The sequence below is a fragment of the Pongo abelii genome, chromosome 1 (genome assembly GCF_028885655.2).
Source record: "Pongo abelii isolate AG06213 chromosome 1, NHGRI_mPonAbe1-v2.0_pri, whole genome shotgun sequence".
NCBI classification, from domain to species: Eukaryota; Metazoa; Chordata; class Mammalia; order Primates; family Hominidae; genus Pongo; species Pongo abelii.
In genome coordinates this window covers 38,119,648-38,138,563 of record NC_071985.2, presented here as the reverse complement: position 1 = coordinate 38,138,563, position 18,916 = coordinate 38,119,648, and the positions used below count along the sequence as shown (strand labels likewise).

At 46.6% G+C, this 18,916-nt stretch overlaps 1 protein-coding gene across 4 annotated transcripts in view; it reads left to right on the top strand.

The window, feature by feature from the left end:
* TRAF5 (TNF receptor associated factor 5) overlaps positions 1-18,916 on the top strand; it is a 48,725-nt gene that overhangs the window by 4,468 nt on the left and 25,341 nt on the right. Inside the window, exons 1-2 of one of the 4 annotated variants that reach the window (XM_054521050.2) lie at positions 7,559-7,680; positions 8,229-8,300. The exons of 2 other annotated variants lie outside the window; for them this stretch is intronic. The gene's annotated coding sequence lies outside the window, so the exon portion shown is untranslated. Of the gene's footprint in view, positions 1-7,558; positions 7,681-8,228; positions 8,301-18,916 lie in introns of those variants that run through there. One more of the 4 variants, XM_054521052.2, reaches the window with a different exon arrangement.

Sequence of the window (18,916 nt, the reverse complement as noted above, 5' to 3'; positions counted from 1 at the left end):
GGCCGCCTCTTTCTCTGTGTTCTCTCTGATGTAGAAATTGCTGCTGTTTCTCAGTCACCTTTATCCTGTCCCCCTCAGCCAGTCCCGATCTGTCTATTCCCAGTTCAGGGCCACAGGGACTCTTTCCTGGGCAACCTGAATTAAGCATTGACTCATTTTCCTGCCCCAGGTCCACCTGTGTTCAATTTTCCTTTTCATACTGCTGCAGAGGGGCCTGTTTAATACATAGCCTAGTCAAGACCTGCTACTTTCAATGATGGTGTAGTAGAAACAGTGTGGACTTCAGAATCTGGTGGGCCTGGGTTCAAATCTGGGTTTATGATTTGCTGGTTGTAGTTATATAATCTGAGCAAGTTGCCCAACTTCCATAATGTCTGTATTCCCACTGGTAAATAGCAATAGTAATGTGTGCCACTTGGGGTTGCTGGAAAGATTAAGTGAGTCAATATATACATAGAGCCTGGAGTCTGGCAGATATTCAGTAAAACTGGTTTTCTCCTTCCATGTGGTTAATAGCCATAGAGCATTGTGGGGTTTCTGGGGAGCTGGAAAATGCATGCCTAGCCTAAAGGCATTCAAATTTAAATTAAAAACCAGCAGAAGAATTGCTGTGTGTCAGAGCAGACCATCTGTTTTTTTTTTTTTTTTTTTTTTTGAGATGGAGTTTCACTCTTGTTGCCCAGGCTGTAGTGCAGTGGCACAGTCTCAGCTCACTGCAACCTCTGCCTCCCAGGTTCAAGCAATTCTCCTGCCTCAGCCTCCCAAGTAGCTGGGATTACAGGCATCCGCCACCACGGCCGGCTAATTTTTTGTATTTTTAGTAGAGACGGGGTTTCACCGTGTTGGGCAGGCTGGTCTCAAACTCCTGACCTCAGGTGATCCGCCTGCCTTGGCCTCCCAAAGTGCTGGGATTACAGGTGTGAGCCACTGCACCTGGGCGAGTAGACCATCATTTAAAGTAGCCTATTGCTGCCACTTTGCCATCTCTGGACCAGGTAGACCTCAGGGGCCAGGGTAGGGAAGCTGGGCTGGGACAGGATGTGGTGGGATAAGCTGGAATGAGTTCTTGGCAGGCAGAGGGGGCAGGCAGCCTCAGAGGCTGGGGCGCCATGGACCGGGTTTCAAGGGCAGGAGTCTAGTTTTCAGGACTTGTGGGCGAGCAGGCAGCAGCTTTGGAGGAAGAATAGTGCTTGGCAGAGAGCCAACACAGGAAAAAATAAAACAGATTTCAGAAACAAAAATACAAGCTCTGGCTTGATCACCAGGAGCAGACCAGTTACTTTAGCCAGATCCAATGTGTAGGCACAGCAGGATAAGGTTGACCTGATGCAACGCCACCACCCAGAGCCCTTTCTGTTCTCCTGACTAAGGCGGATGGCTTAGACCAGCCAGGCTGTGTTCTAAGGCTTCTGTTAGGGAGACCCTTGACCCTGGAGGATGGAGGGAGGTGGGTGGGGCTAAGCTAAGCAGCAGCCATGAAGGTCCCTCTTCTGTCTTCATGATTTTAGGATTTCTGAGGTAGAGGCTGGGTTGATATCTATGATGCAACCTAGAAAAACTTACCACGCCTCCATGGGTTAAAGGCAGAATAATTTAATATAAAGCAAAGGCTTACATGCTCAGCAGATGCAGAATGAAAGAAGTGATTAAAACATTGGGTGGAGTTATTCCAGGAATAACCCACTAGGGAGTGAGAGGGGTAGATAGGAGAAATGGAGGGGGAATATTGGACTTGAGCAAAGATGTTTTAAAAAGATGAAGAACATTTTAGTCACCCTTAATGAATGGGAAGTAGATTATTTGGGAGCAGACTGATTTCCTTATGTTAAGGTGTTTTATTTCAAAAATCAGTACTTTGGGATGTTGCCTCAAATTCTCTGTATCATTCCCACAGACCTCCCTTAGAGATATTTATTGCCATGTATTAGCTGTGGACAGCCAGAGGCTAAGTTCTTTCCCCACCTCCTTGATACTAACAGTTCCCATAGGGCCTGTGTATGACTAAGTGGTTCACTTTCACTTCACTTACACTGGATCTTCCTAACAAGTGTACCTCTCTAGCCCTCATCTCTTCTACCTCGTAACAGCAGTGCTAGATTTTCTCATCAATTCTGTTCAAGCCTTGTTAAATAGCTCTAGGCCCTTCTCTTTTTTTGTTGTTTTGTTTTGTTTTTGAGACGGAGTCTTGCTCTGTTGCCTAGGCTGGAGTGCAGTGGCGCCAACTTGGCTCACTGCAGCCTCCGCCTCCCGGGTTCAAGCGATTCTCCTGCCCCAGCTTCTGGAGTAGCTAGGATTACAGGCGCCTGCCACCATGCCTGGCTACGTTTTGTATTTTTAGTAGAAACGGGATTTCACCATGCTGGCTAGGCTGGTCTCGAACTCCTAACCTCAGGTGATCCACCCGCCCCCACCCCGGTCTCCCAAAGTGCTAGGATTACAGGCGTGAGCCACCATGCCTGGCCTTGTTTTGTTTTTTGAGATAGGGCCTTGCTCTGTTGCTCAGGCTGGAGTGCAGTGGTGCAATCTCGGGTCACTGCAACCTCCGCCTCCTGGGTTCAAGCGAGTCTGTCACCTCAGCCCCCCGAGTAGCTGAGATTACAGGCACCCACCAGCAGGCCTAGCTAATTTTTGTATTTTTAGTAGAGATGGGGTTTCACCATGTTAGGCAGGCTGGTCTCAACTCCTGGCTTCAAGTGATCTGCCCGTCTTGGCCTCCCAAAGTGCTGGGATTACAGGTATAAGCCACTGTACCCGGCCTAAGGAAAGGTGTAGGCCTTTCTACATCTGATTTGCCTATGCCTACCTTTTCTTACATCATTTCTCTTGCCTAGAATGCCTCCTGTTCAAAACCATTAATCCATACCCCTGCCACTCTTCAAAACAAATTCAAAATTCGTCTCTTGTTAGGCTTCTGTGTTGGGGGTCCCCAAGACCATCCCCAGGTTCAGTGATTTGCTAGGAGAACTTACAGGATTCAGCGTCCAGCATAGTCATACTCACAGCTATGATTCATTTCAGCAAAAGGATACAAAGCAAAATGAGCAAAGGGAAAAGGCTTATGGGGCAAAGTCCAGGGGAGACCAGGTACAAGCTTCCAAGAGTCTTGGAAAAGACTGCAAAGGACTGCTGAGGGGGAATCACACAGGATGTGCTGAATTTCTTCAGCAGTGCATTGTGACAGCAGGTGTGAAGCACTGTCTACCAGGGAAGGCCATTAGAGACTCAGTGCCCAAGGTTTTTACTGAGGGCTGGTCATGTAGATAACTTCATCTAGCACATGTCAAAATTCCACACTCCAGAAGAAAAACAGGTGTTCCACATAAAACACATTGGCTGGGCGCGGTGGCTCATGCCTGTAATCCCAGCACTTTGGGAGACCGAGGCGGGCTGATCACAAGGTTAGGAGATTGAGACCAGACCATCCTGGCTAACATGGTGAAACCCCGTCTTTACTAAAAATACAAAAAATTAGCCGGGCTTGGTGGCACGCACCTGTAGTCCCAGCTACTTGGGAGGCTGAGGCAGGAGAATCACGTGAACCCGGGAGGTGGAGGTTGCAGTGAGCCGAGATCGCACCACTGCACTCCAGCCTGGGGGACAGAGTGAGACCCCGTCTCAAAACAAAACAAACAAAACAAAACACATTGTTTACCTAGATGGTTTAAGCACAGTGAGACACTCTTAGCAGTTCGGGTGATGGGAGCCTTACTGAAATCCATGTTCCAGACACCAGCCAGGGGCCATCATTGTGAGCAGAACTTTCTAGAGATAGCAGTATTAGGCTTGCTATCTGCATAGCAGATAGTTTCTGCATAGCTTTCCTTCATAATCTCATCTGTCCTGTCCTCTCAGTGCCTAACTATAGTTATGTTGTAGAGAAAATTGCCCTAGACAAAGAACCAGAAGACCTGGGTTTCAGCCCAGCATGGCCTCCTACTGCTGTGTGGCCCTTTGAACCCCTCAAACTCCATTTTCCTCACTGGGAGAAGAGGAATTGTAATTCTTGCTTGTAGGTCTCAATGGTGACTAAAAGACCAAAGGAAATGATATAGTTGGTCATTCCATCCATCCCTCATGATCGAGCACCTCCTTTAAGGCAGTGAGTGAGCTGTGGAGAGTAAGACGGGAGTGTGACATGGTGGCTTTGACAGCAGACAAGCCTGAATCCCTACCCAGAGTTACCAACTGTGGTACCTCGAACACATTGTGTCATCCCCTGAGCTTTGGGTTCCCGATCTGTAAAATATGAAGATGAATAATACAATGAGTGTCTGCAAATGTGGGCTGCTGTGTGGATTAAGTGGGACAACCTATGTGCAGCTCCTATGGTATCTAGAACATTATGGCACCCCAAGTGGCAACTGTTAATTGACTCAGATATTTGAGTGCTTGCCCTGCGTCTGTACCTTGAAAAATATAAGACACAATTCCAGCACTGCTTTCTTCTTGCTGGGGAGGACGATTATTGAACATATAATTAATTACATATACAATTATTTACATTCCCGGCAAGTGCTGTTAAGGAGAAGTACAGGTGGTTAAAAGGCATGTCATAAGTGGGGGGGACCCTAACTTGATGGAAGAGGCACACAGAGGCATGGCTGCATATGTGAGGCTTCATCTGGGCTTGAATGTGTTTAGCTCAGCAAGAGGTGGGGAGAGAGGAAAAGATGTTTCCGGAAGAGACAACAGCTTGAGGAAAGGGAGACCCAGCCTTAGGGCAAAGGTTGTAAGGGGGGAAGGTTCTCTGTTCATATGAGGAGTGGCAAAAAGACCAGGAATCCAGGAGAGGTGGAGGACAGGTGGGGAGATTGGCCTACTTCAGAGGTCACCTCTGCCACCACCCTGGCAGGGAAGGGGCAGAGCAGGGGCCCCATGCAGGGAGATTTGCAGGTGTGGTGGCAGGAAGTAGAGGTGGTCTGGTCTGATGATCTCTGTTTTTTTTTGCTGTGCAGTATAGGAAGTAGAGTTTCCTGGTGAGACTGGAGGGAGTGGTCAAGGTTTGTGGAGGAGAGAAAGGTTTAAAATCAACATTGAACAGAGTGAGCTCAGAGGGAACAGCTGGCTTTGTGCTATGTTATTGTGTTGGCATGATGAAGTCTCTGGAAAAGGACTCTGGCAAATGGGATTTTAGAACTCTAGCTCCTTGTACAATGCCTGGCACCTAAATGAGGGCCCCATAAATGTTGGTTGCATTGAATTGTTGGCTGGCTACCTATATACATTTTTCTCAGCATTTCCCCTTTCCCAGGTGCCTGCTACCCTTGGGCTAAAGCTTCCCACTTGGCACCTCACCCAGAGGCTAGCTCACATTAGTGTGTCAGAGAGAGCGCTGCTCAGGCTTTACTCTTCCGGTCCTAGGTGGCTACACTGTCCCCTCACCCCTTACAGTGACTCCCGAACTCCTACCCCAGGTCAGCCATCATGAGCCAGCCTTGCCCTCTCCAGCTGGGACTGGTAGAATTTCAGGACTTACAAACAGGTGAAATGAAATGGTTTAGGCAGTGAGAAGCGTGCTTAGTAGGAGAGAGGCTGCCCTGCTTTCTGGAGAATCGCTGTTACAGTCGTTCTGTAAGTATTTACTAAGCACCTGTCATGTGCACTGTTTTGTTTGTTTGTTTGTTTTTGTTCTGTTTTGAGACGGAGTCTTGCTCTGTCATCCAGGCTGGAGTGCAGTGGTGTGATCTTGGCTCACTGTAACCTCCACCTCCCTGGTTCAAGTGATTCTTATGCCTCAGCCTCCTGAGTAGCTGAGATTACAGGCGTATGCCACCATGCCCAGCTAATTTTTGTCTTTTTGGTAGAGACGGGTTTCACCATGTCGGCCAGGCTGGTGTCAAACTCCAGACCTCAACTGATCCGCTCGCCTCGGCCTTCCAAAGTGCTGGGATTACAGGCGTGAGCCCCTGCACCTGGCCACATGCACTGTTTTATGTGTTGGGACCTCAGTACCCAAAGAAACAATCTTTGCTGTGATGGAGCTTATATTCTATTCTGATAGGGGAAGACAGAGAGTAAAGACATGAACAAGTAATATGTTAGGCAGTAATAAGTGCATTGGAGAAAAATGCAGTAGAAGATGGGTCTGCCAGGGATGTTGCATTTTCCATGTAGGGTGGTCAGCAAAGGCCTCCCTTGTGAGATAACATTTGAGCAGGTTCCTAAGGTGAAGGAACAAGCCCTTCAGATATCAGGGTGAAGAGTATTCCAGGCAGGGGAAAAGCAAGCAGAACCCTCTTCTGCTGTTCAAGAAGAAGCAAGGCAGTGTTGCCAGAGTAAGTAGACAAGGGGGAAGGCACTAGGAAGTAAGGACACAGAGAGTGGAGAAGCAGAGAAACAGAGGGCCCTGACCTCTAAGGACACTGGCTTCTACCCCGAGTGCAATGGGGCCATTGGAGCTGAGGAGCAGCAGAGACAGCTTCTGTTTTTAAAAGTATCACTCTGGCTGCTGGGTTGTGAATGGGCTGTAAAGGAGCAAGGCAGAGCAAGAGACCAGCTAGGAGACTGATGCAATAACCACTGGGGAGATGATGGCAGCTTAGGCCAGAGTGATTATGCTGACAGTGGCGAGGAGGAGAGGGGGGATATGTTGGGAAGGAAGATCCCATGGGATTTGGTGTTGTGAGATGGAGAGTAAGAGAGGAGCCAAGGATCACTCCAAAATTTTTGGTCCAAGTGACACTGTGATTGGTGGTACCATTTCACTGAGATGGAGGAAGGCTATGGGAGGAGCAGGTTGGGTGGGGATTTGACGTGTTAAGTTTGTGATGCCTATTAAATGTGGAGGCATAGACTAAACAGCGGAGTGTGTCTGAGGCTCAGGGGAGATGTCCAGATTACAGATAGAAATCAGGGCATTGTCAGCCATAGCTGGTAAGGCCAGGAGCTGGAACGTGCTCACCCAGAGAATGAGTGCAGATAGAAGAGAGCAGGTCCAGCACCAGCCCGAAGCTCCAAGAGATAAGAGAAGGTGACCTGGAAGCTGCCACGATGATCTGACTGGTGCTCCTCACACTGTCATGAGCTGTAGAATCTAGCCTGGGAATTTGCTAGAAAATCGATTCTAGTTGCTACTGAGAGATCGTGATACTGAAGTGTATTAATCAGGGAAGGCTAAACTATTATAACAAATGGGTCCCCCTTCCTCTAGGGTAAGGTGTCCGAGCCAGCATTTTCATCATGTTCTAGAACAGATTCTTAGCAGAGCATATGGGGCCCTGACTGCTCAGAGAGCTGCTGCTATAGTTTTGTGCATATGCATACGCATATCCCTACCTTGACTGAAAACTTCTTGGGGACAGGAGCTGTCTGGTAACCCACTCTCCTCCACTCCCATAATACAATAGGGCACAGCCTTTGCATGTGACCGGCACTAAATAAAGCTGGCTAGGAGGGCAGGGTGAACATGCATGGTGATTAAGTGCTTATTTACGTGCCAGGAATTGTGTGATAATAATTTACATGGATTAATTCATTTAATCTTAACTCCAAGCCTTTGTAGCGGGTACTATTATTGTCTTTTTTTTTTTTTTTTTGAGACAGAGTCTCACTCTGTTGCCCAGGCTGGAGTGCACTGGTGCAATCTTGGCTCATTGTAGCCTCCACCTCCTGGGTTCAAGCGATTCTCCTGCCTCAGCCTCCCAGGTGGCTGGGATTACAGATGTGCGCCACCATGCCCAGGTAATTTTTATATTTTTAGTAGAGACAGGGTTTCACCATGTTGCCCAGGCTGGTCTCGAACTCCTGAGCTCAGACAATCCGCCTGCCTTGGCCTCCCATATTGTCCCATATTCTAGATGAGGAAGGGATGACACAGGTAAGTGAATGGCAGAAGGGTTTGAACCCCAGCAGTCTGGCCCCAGAGCTGGTCTCTAACCAGTAAGCGGTACTGCCTGCCATCAAGCCCTCCTGTTTGGTGTTGGCTGCAATGGGGTACATTTTCTCCCAGCTGTGACAGAGTGAAGAACACTGGCTTTGGAGTCGAAAAGTCTGTATTCAAATCCCTGTGCCCACGCACTAGCTGTGTGATTTGGGGAAAGTTGTTTAACTTGAGGCCTCGGACTCTTCATTGGGAATATGATGATGATAGCAGTATTGCCACAGGGTTAGTGTGGAACTGTGTATGATATTATATGTAAAAGTGCAGGCTGGAAATTACTAGTACGTGTCAGGTTTTATTATTATTGTTACAATCATTATCTTGAGAAACCAAACTGTGGATCTCCTAGGACTAACCAGAAGAGCTGCCAGAGGCCTGCAGATCGCAGCAAATCCAACAGGCCCTGCTTCAACTAGAACAGGTATTCTGTGTACTCTTTTGTTTATTAATGTTTCTGCATGAAACTTGGTTTGGTAAGTTTCACGTGAAACAGTGAAACCCTTGGGTAGCTGATCCCTTAAGTCCTTCCAGAGCTGACAGGCTCAGTTGTGGGGTGGGGGAATCTACTCCCCCAGTTCTACCTACTTTTCTTGGATCTCCTCTCTGGGCTCCCTACCTGCTCTCCCTCTTTTGTTGCCCTGATCAGGCCCATGAGTCCCAACAGCCTGAGGGCTAAATTTTTTGAACCAGACTCTAGGATGCCTGCCTGTATGTGGGCAGGGCACCTGGGGTGTGCCTGGGGTGTGTCTGGGGTGTGTCTGGGGTAGCCTACCCCAGGAAGCGTCTCTTGTCTGCTTCCTCCGTGGACTGGGCCAGAGCTGGCCTTGCTGCCAGGCGGGAGGGGATTGCCCTGTGTGCCTCTCACAACATGTACCCCAGCCACAGTCCTCCCAGCTCTGGGTAGTAGGCAGCTGGCAGTATGTCACACATCTGAGGTCAGCTTTGGAAATATAAACTTACACAAAGTCAGCTGTGGATTAGCATTTGTGGGAAGGTGGGGGCACCACTAGAATGATGTTGACCTTTGGTAGCTAAAAGTCACCAAAAGGTCATGCCATGGTTTCTAAATACTCATTGGCATTTCTGTTCTGTAGCCCGTCTAGGGTGGTCTCAGATTTCTCCCCTTTCTTCAGAGTACCCTTAGGCCATGGAGGGTGGGGCTGGGCAAAGCCTGGGCTCAGTCCTCATTTGAAAATGTTTCTGAATTCTAAGCTAAATCTAAACTGTTGTCTGTTGGCTGTGCATCCAAGATCGAGGGGCCACTGGAGCCTCATTCACTTTACAAGTATTTGTGCTCTTTGTACTTGTCTTTGTTTTTGTTTTTTGAGATAGAGTCTTGCTCTGTCACCCAGGCTGGAGTGCAGTGGCACTATCTCGGCTCACTGCAACTTCCGCCTCCCGGGTTCAAGTGATTCTCCTGCCTCAGCCTCCTGAGTAGCTGGGATTACAGGTGTGCGCCACCATGCCCAGCTTTTTGTATTTTTAGTAGAGACGGGGTTTCGCCATGTTGGCCAGGCTGCTCTCGAACTCCTGACCTCAGGTGATCCACCCACCTCGGCCTCCCAAAGTGCAGGGATTATAGGTGTGAGCTGTTGGGAAAAAGCTGAGTGTTGGGAGGGAAACTGAGGCAGGGCTTGCCTAATGTCCTTGGGAATATGTCTAGACTTTCTGGCTCCTTGCTTCTAGCCCTCCTAGGCTCCTATTCCCGTTATCTCAAGTAGCAGAACATGTTCCATATAAATGCTAAACCATCACAGCTGTAAATCATGTGCTTAATGCAACGTGTCCTTTTGACCTCCACATTCTCACCACCTGTTTCTCTGCTGGATTACCAATAAATAGCATGGGCTCCCAGAGCTCGCGGTCTTCGCAGCCTCCACGATCGCGATGGCCCTCTGGTGTCCCACCTTTATCTCTCAAACTGTCTTTCTCAATCCTTTGACTCTGCTGGACTTTGTCACCCCCAAGACCTGGTGCTGGGTCTGATCACCCCAACAGTGAGCCACCGCGCCTGGCCTCTTTGTACCTTCTTTGTAAGTAAGGAGGATGGTCAGCAAGGGGGAAGGGGGAGAGAAGTGTGAGTCTGAGATGACAGCCCCATAGCTCCATGCGGTGGGCACACCCACCCCCATTTGGGAATGTAGTTGAGGTGGCAGTAGGCAGCCTTTCCAATGAGGAGAAGTCTTTCCAGTGAGGAGAAGTTCTTGAGCTGAGTCAAGAACAAAGGGCAGAAGGCTGACCTAGCCTTGGGGAACCCTGCAGGAGTGAAGTGCTGACAAGGAGCCACCAAGAGGTGTGGTTCAGAGCTGGGAGGAGAACCAACAAATACAGAACCCTAGGGCCAAGGGATCAGGGAGTTTCAAGAAGGAAGTGCCAAATGTCACATAAAGGGCAGGAGGGCAGTGATTTAGGAGAGACTAGTCAGCAAATGTGATGATGTGATTACAGTTTAGATCATCAAACTAACATAATATGCTTTCCCAGACTATATATGGCCTCATATACCACATCCCCAGATGATTTGGGCCTGCTGACTTATTCCAGGTAGAGTACAGATGAGCTTGGGAGGGCCAGGGAGGCTTCGGAGAGGCACTGATGGGATCTGATAAAGGACACAGATCTGTGGGTGCCACCTGGAAGGTGTGTTTCCATCGGGTATTGCTCTGGAGCTGGGAATGGAAAGGAGAGAGGGGAGAAAGAGGTTGATGGGGCATTACCGGGCTGAGGATGAAGAACGGGCCAGAGCTCCAGGGGCTGGGGAATTTGGGCCCATGTGCTGCATTTTTGTTTCCTCATCAGTGTCTGCCTATGGTAGATTCCCAGCAAAGAAATGATTTACAAAAAGTGACTGAATCAATAAATGTTTAGCATGAGATAGTCCAGTGTAACCATGAATTCAAAATTGGGTGAAATGAGAAGGCAAATAGCATGTCAGGCAATCAGGGTATCTCAGAGTGGGGGACATTGATGGAGGGACTCAGGGGCAAGTGCTTATTAATAATAGCCCTTATGACACCTCTGTGTACTACCACTATAAAGCTCTTCATGCATAGAGGGGTCAGCAAACTTCTTCTGTAAAGAACCATGTAGTAACTATGTATTTGAGGCCTTGTGGCCATATGGTCTGTGGGGCAACTGCTCAGCTCCTCTGTGGTAGCACATAAACAGCCATAGACAGTGTGTAAATGAATGAACATGGCTGTGTTCTAATAAAACTTTATTTACAAAACATGTGATGGGCCAACCGCTGATATATATATAATTGACATATTTAATCTTCAGAAGTTCTTTGTGGTAACTACTGTTATTATCACCATTTTATTTTATTTTTTGATATATTTTTCTTTTTTTTGAATTGTGATAAGTCCTACTTTTTTATTTTTATGGGTGTGTATTAGGTGTATATTGGCTACATGAGATATTTTGATATGGGCATACAGTGCATAATAATCACATCAGGGTAAATGGGGTATCCATTATCTCAAGCATCTATTATTTCTTTGTGTTACAATCATCCCAATTCTTTTAGTTATTTTTAAATGTACAATAAATTATTGTTGACTATAGTCACCCCGTTATCAAATACTAGATCGTATTCTATACGATTATTCTGACTATATTTTTGTACTCATTAATCATCCCCACTTCCTCTCCCCAACACTTCCCCCACCCCACAACTACCCTTCCCAGCCTCTAGTAACCATCCTTCTACTCTCTGTCTCCATAAGTTCAATTGTTTTAATTTTTAGCTCCCACAAACAAGAACATGTGAAGCTTGTCTTTCTGTGCCTAGCTTATTTCACTTAACATAATGTCCTCTAGTTCCATCTATGTTGTTGCAAGTGATAGGATCTTGTTCTTTTCTATGGCTGAATATTGTGTATAGGTACCACATGTTCTGTATCCATTCATCTGTTGATAGATGCTTAGGTTGCTTCCAAATCTTGGTTCTTCAGTGTTGCAGTAAACATGAGAGTGCAGATGTGTCTTCAATATTCTGATTTCCTTTCTTTTGAATATATACCCAGCAGTGGGATTGCTGGATCATATGTAGTTCTGTTTTTAGCTTTCTGAGGAACCTCCATGCCGTTCTTCATAGTGGCTGTACTAATTTACATTCCTACCAGCAGTGTACGAGGGTTCCCTTTACTCCATGGCCTGTTATCATCGTTTTACAGATGAGGAAATGGAGAAACATGGAGACTAAGCAATTTGCCTGAGGTCACGTGGCTATGAAGGGGTACGGGCAGGATTTGAATCCAGGCAAGTCTTCTCCAGAGTCCATAGTGGTAATTGTCATGCTATGCTGACTCTTGGAACCTTGGAGGGGCAGGGAGGAACCCCAGCTCTTCATCCCCTGAGGGCCTCCACCACTACCTGGCAGTAGGACCTCACTAGGCCTCCATTTCCTCATTTTAAAAAATGGGGAATAATGATAATATATATATTATATCATATATCACCCTGTCTCCTACGCTGGAGTGCAGTGGCGCCATCATAGCTCACCGTAGCCTTGACCTCCTGGGCTCAAGCAATCCTCCCACCTCAGCCTCCTGAATGGCTGGGATTACAGGTTTGAGCCACCACTCCTGGCTGAGGGGTTAAAATGAGCTAATGCATATAAATTAGCTGTCTCTGTGCTTGGACATAGCCTCAGTACTTGTAATCCTAACCCATATCTGACTCCAGCCTTAGGCTCCATTCACTTCTTCTAATACCCTTCCCTTGCCCTCTGCCTCAATCGGAACTCTCCTAGATTGTCTTCACAGCCCTTTCCCACTGTGGCCTCACAGTAACTCTGAGTTTCCACATTGATTATTGAGTCATCTGAGTTATTGGGTACTCTGGCCTGGGGACTCATGAGGATAGCCCCACCCTTAAGGAGCTCAAGGAGCTGTCCCTAGGTAGCAGTGGGGACTGTTACAGAGTTGGAGCCAAGGATGGGGGCCGAGTGCACTGGAGTTGAACAAGGCTTCCTAGTGGAGAAAGCTGCTGTGTGGGAAGATCAGTAGAGCTTTCTTTGTTATTTTTTCCTCTTGGTCTGGTTTCTGAGAGCAAATCTAAAGGTCTCCTGGATATCTTAAAAGTACCACCTGGAGTCAGGTAGACTCTACATGGTTCCGAGGAGGAGTTCCACTAAAGGCATCTCTGTAAGTGTGACTGACTTGAGGCAGCAGCAGCTTTCGTCAGGCCAGCATGGGTGTGCAGCCTGGAGGGTTGGGGGAAGAGGGATGCCCTTCAGCCTTTGCACTCCCATCTACTCCCTGACAGTGCTTGCTGCACCGCCAGGAGAATGGGGAACCAGAGGTTTCCTGACAACTTGGAGAGAGGTCACAGTTCTCTTTAAAGTAATTAAAATTATACTCACGTCATTGTTTGTCCTGTTCCCAAGACAACTTTCTTCTGTGAAGACATAAAGAAAAGCAAAGAAAACATACCCTTATCTCTGCCTCTAAGACATCAAAGCCAGTCATCCTGGGGCAAGAACAGTGCATCGGTGGACTGTGGTCACATGTTGTCTGGTTGTCGTGGTGTCACCTGGTCTTTGCATGAGCTCCCAGCCACGTTAGGTGCAATGCAAAATGGCCTTATTGGTTCTCCTTTTCTCCAAGGCCTTCGTCTTTGACCTGCCTGGTTAAAGGGGTTTCTTCTTCAGTTTTTGAGGGAAGACCTCTCTGGGCCATCACAGACAGAAGCTTTGGAAAAACTGTGAGACCATTTCAGTTCTCCCTTGTACCAGGAGGATAGCCTAACAGATAAAGTGCTTTCTCCTCCTTCCTTTTCCTTTCCTTTTTCAAGTTAGGGTCTTTCTGTGTCGCCCAGGGTGGAGTGCAGTGGCGTGAACAATGAACACGGCTCACTGCAGCCTCGACCTCCCAGGCCCAAGCGATCCTCCTGCCACAGCCCCCCAAGTCGCTGGGACTACAGGCGTGCACCACCACACCCTGCTAATTTTATTTATTTATTTATTTAGAGACATAATTTTGCTCTTGTTGCCCAGTCTAGAGTGCAATGGTGCAATCTCGGCTCACCGCAGCCTCCTGGGTTCAAGTGATTCTCTTGCCTTAGCCTCCCAAGTAGCTGGGATTACAAGCATGCGCCACCACGCCCAGCTAATTTGTATTCTTAGTAGAGACAGGATTTCTCCATGTTGGTCAGGCTGGTCTCAAACTCCCGACCTCAGGTGATCCACCCACCTCGGCCTCCCAGAGTGCTGGGATTACAAGCATGAGCCACCACACCTGGCCAACTAATTTTTGTATTTTTTGTAGAGATGGGGTTTTGCCATGTTGCCCAGGCTGGTCTCATACTCCTGAGCTCAAGCAATCTTCCTGCCTCGGCCTCTCAAAGTGTTGGGATTACAGGCGTGAGCCACTGTGCCAGCCCCGCCCCCCGCCCCCTTTTTTTTTTTTTTTTGCTTCCTGGTAGTAACTGTTCTTCCTGGAAGAGCAGAATCACAGGATTCAACGCCAGCCATGACCTTGAGAGAGAACTGCCTGTCCTAGCAGGAGAGCATCTGGAACCCACCGAGGACATGGATTCCAGAGACCCGTTGGGTCACTGCATGTTGGGATTGAACATTTTAACTTTTCTTTATCACCAGCCACAGTCTCTCCTCTTTAAGCCCAGGACCCATTGGTGGGCCTTGGGTGGGTTTGGGGAATAACATATTTGTATCCTTCCCATGCTGCTCAAGTGGGTATTAGGCAGTTGACCAACACTGCCAGCGAGACCTGAGCAGAGCTGAGAAATGGACAGTTTGCCTTCTGGCAGCCCGTCCACGGAGAGAGGGGCCATCTGGTGTCATTAGAGCCATGGAGGAGCACCAGTCACTGTTGAGATGCTGCCCAGCACCCAGGGATCAGGGAGAGATCCCCTGGCTTGCCCTTCTTCCCACTCTTCCCATCCCAGTGCCTCTCATTGGCTGAACCTAACCAGGGAGCCTGGAAAACAGTTTGCGGCATCAAATTTCACCCTACCTCATGCTGCAGAGCTAAGCAGAGCAAGAGTAGGGAGTGGATCTGGGCAAACAGGCAAATGACTGGCATGTTCCCTTAATTCCACTTCAGCTACAGTTAATTGCTAACCATTCTAGAACTTTTGTGATAGCAGGAAATTCTTTAATCTCCTTCATCTAGAAAATGCCTCCTCTTTCTTCAAGACCAGCTGATGATTTCTTCTCTGTGAAATCAGCACAGACACCTCAGAAATTGTTAGCTACCCCCCACCTAGGCTGTACCAGTTCTTTGTCGAAATCTCTGTTTGTGGTACTTGCCAGTGGGATATTGTAATTGATCATTTTTGTGCCTTATTTCTTCTGTCCTTGGAGGGACTCAAGGGCAGATGCAACGTCACAGCCTCTGCATTCTCAGGACCTAACCCAGGATCAGTGCAGGGATGTGCAGATGAGTGGGCTGTGGGGTGTCCTGCTCACGGTTTCTTGGATGGTGGGTGGCAGAGCAGAGACAGAGGTCTCTGGTCCTGTGCCCTTTTCACTCTGGGATTTTATCTGTAGTAATCAGTAATTCCCCAAGAATCAGAACTTGAAAACCCTGGAGACAAATTTTGTGGACTTATGTCTTATGCACTATAACATAATATATTTAAAAATTCCCCAATTTTTAAAATCTTCATTAATCCAAACTGGATGTTGGCAGGGGTATGGAGGTGGTATGGATAGACAGACCAGGATCTACCTTTCTTTGTTAAACCTTTCTTAAACTCTGCAAAATACATATCTTTTTTGTTATAACTGAAGGCTAAGCTCACGTTGCTTCAGAATGTAAGAATACGTATCATGTGTTCTCCAGAAATGAATCCGTAGAGACACGTAAGTAAAGAATTTAAATGGTGGCGTCCACAGCTTTCCTTTGGAATTCCTAAAAAATTCTCATGGAAAAGATGCATCAATTTATGAAACAAGAAGATGGCATTTCAAAGAAACTCAGCAAGAGTTCTTAGGGCATAGATGGGATATGACTTTCTCTTGTCTCTTTTGGCTTGAGTTAACAACTCTTCAGTAGGAGTACCACACTGTACATCCCATTGATGGCAAGAATAAGAATGCCATTGACTGCAGAAAGGTGATATATAAGCTCTATTTTTAGCAGTTTTGATATGTTTTTTTCTTCCTGACTTGCAAGAACTGAGCTGCTTTGTTGTTCCTGTTACGTAAGCTGTTATACACAGAGGGGAAAGATTTTAATAAAATGGAGTGCTTACTCATGTCCACTAAATAGCTGCCTGGGAATGACAGAGTACCAGCTGAAAGTATCTAATTAATTAGATAAATATATTTGTTAGGTAAAGAAGCATATCCTTTCTAGTTCTGCTGTTGGGCTCTCTCATGTCAGTGAACAAAGTGGGTCCAGGCTTGAGGAAGCTTCAGAAGGAGACGGATCCTGCCCTGGGAGGCATCACAGCTCTGTTTATATACCAGAACCTCACCCAGAAAGACACCTCAAGTCCACATCTCATAGCCGAACATAAATGCTTATTTTTCTACAATGTGTAATGAGATTAAAAACCCAATTTCATAAAAACAAATAGTGGACAAGACAATAACCGATTAGAGAGTGAACAAGGTCAGTGAATGACTTAGGCCTGTTGAATAGGTCTGGGAAATACACACATGGATGGGGAGAGGAAGGATGGGGCATGCAGTCCTCTGCTGGCTGTTCAGCAGGAGCAAGGAGACTGTGAGAGTCACATGTGCTGTGTCTGCCAGGACAAAGCTGACAAGACATGGGCCCGCACAGCCATCTAATAGAGCAGTGGTTTCCAAAGTGCTTCAAGGGCCCCTGGGGCGCTGGGGCAGCTCTTACTAGGAAGTCACTTAATGGACTCTTACTTCAGATGAGTTCAGGGAAGAGCCAATTGTGTGCATCTCTTTCGCAGTTCCAGTTCAGTGACCTTTTTCATTGTTACCTTGAAATTAGCCATAGTGGAAGTGTTTAACCACAGAAATCGGCAAATGCTACAAACTGGAGCTTTCCCCCAGTTGAGCAGATTATTAAATGTTTACTAGCACAGCACTGCTTGGGGCTCCGTGACACACTTTCAGGGGATCTGCAAGGTCAAAACTATTTTCATGATAGTACTGACATCATTTGCCATTTGTACTCTCCTTTTACAAATGCACAGAGATGTTTTCCTGAAGCTAAATGATATATGATATGCAACAGACTGAATGTAGGAGCAGACATGAGAATCCAGCTGTCTTCTATTAAGCAAGACATTAAAGAGATGTGCAAACATGTAAAATGGTGGCACTCTTCTCACTAATTCTTTTGTTTTGGAAAATGGTTATTTTTCATAAAAATATTGTTTGTATTAACATATAATTGGCTTATTATCTTGAAGTAAATACTTTTAAAATTCCTCAATTTGACTCTCAAGTATGGCAAATATGAATAGATATAATTTGCGTAAACAAAAACTCTTAGGGGTCCTCCATTAAAAAAAGACAAGATTTTCTTTTAGAGCAGTTTTAGGTTCACAGCAAAATTGAATGGAAGTCTGTTTATCCATTCTTTCTTTCATGGATTGTGCCTTTGGTGTCGTACCTAAAAAGTCATTGTCAAACTCAAGATCATCTAGATTTTATCCTGTGTTATCTAGTAGGAGTTTTATAGTTTTGCATTTTACATTCATGTCTGTGATCCATTCTGAGTTAATTTTTGTGAAGGGTGTCAGGTCTGTGTCTAACTTCATTTTCTGATGTAGATGTCCAGTTTTCCCAGCACCGTTTGTTGAAAAGACTATCTTTGCATCATTGTTTTGCCTTTGCCCTTTTGCCAAGGGTCAGTTGACTGTATTTATGTGGATCTATTTCTGGGCTCTTTATCCTCTATATTCTGTATAATCAAGTATGATAAGTTTTGAAGTTGGGTAGTGTCCATCCTATGGATCTTTGGCTCCTCAAGTTTTAAGAGTGTTATCTTAGACTAGGTGCTGTGGCTCATACCTGTAGTAATCCCATTGCTTTGGGAGGCTGAGCTGAAAGGATTGCTTGTGGCCAGGAGTTCAAGACCAGCCTGGGCAACATAGTGAGACTCTGTCTCTAAAAAAAAAAAAAAAAAAAAAAAAAAAAAATTAGCCAGGTGTGGTGGCACGCACCTGTAGTCCTAACTACTGGGGAGGTTTAGGTGGAAGGATCACTTGAGCCCAGGAGTTGGAGGTTACAGTGAGCCATGGTTACACCACTGCACTCCAGCCTGGGGTACAGAGTGAGACCCTGTCTCTGAAAAAAAGAGAAAAAACAAGAGTGTTATCCTAGTCTGTGTTGCCATCACAAAATACCTCAGACTGGGTAATTTATAAAGAACAAAAATGTATTTCTCACAGTTCTGAAGGCTGAGAAGTCCACAATCAAGACACCAGCAGATTCCGTGTCTGGTGAGGGCTCACTTTCTGCTTCCAAGATGGCAGCTTATTGCTGCATCCTCCAGAGATGAACACTGGCCTTACATGGGGAAAATTGGAAGGGCAAAATAACCTAGCTAGTTCCTTTGAGCCCATTTTAAGGTCACTGGTCCCATCCGTGGATACAAAGCCCTCATGACTTAATCACCTCCTAAAGGTCCTGCCTCTTAATACTATCACACTGGACCTTAGGTTTCAATATATGAATTTTGAGGGGGGACACATACATTCAAATCATAGGGGGTCCAGAGACCGAAAAGTTGGAGAACTACTGTTGTAGCAAAAGATGGACATACACACAGATGAGTGCCATAGATTCTTGTGTTAGGGAGAGTGTAGAGTGTACTGGAGGGAACCTGAACTGAGTTTTGTACATCCTACTGCCTCATTCTGGGGACTGAATGAGCCTGTTGCTTTAGGATACATCTCTGAGAGTCCAAATTTAGATGCTGTGTGACAGACTTGGGCCTGGCCTCAGAAGAGAATCTCAGAGGGACATAGAATATGACATCAGGGCACAGGATGTGAAGTGCCAACCTCCCCAGGAATGAGGGAACACAAGGCAGAGCAGGGCTGTTTGAAAGTGGTTCTTCCAGTTCTCTGAGAGAAAGG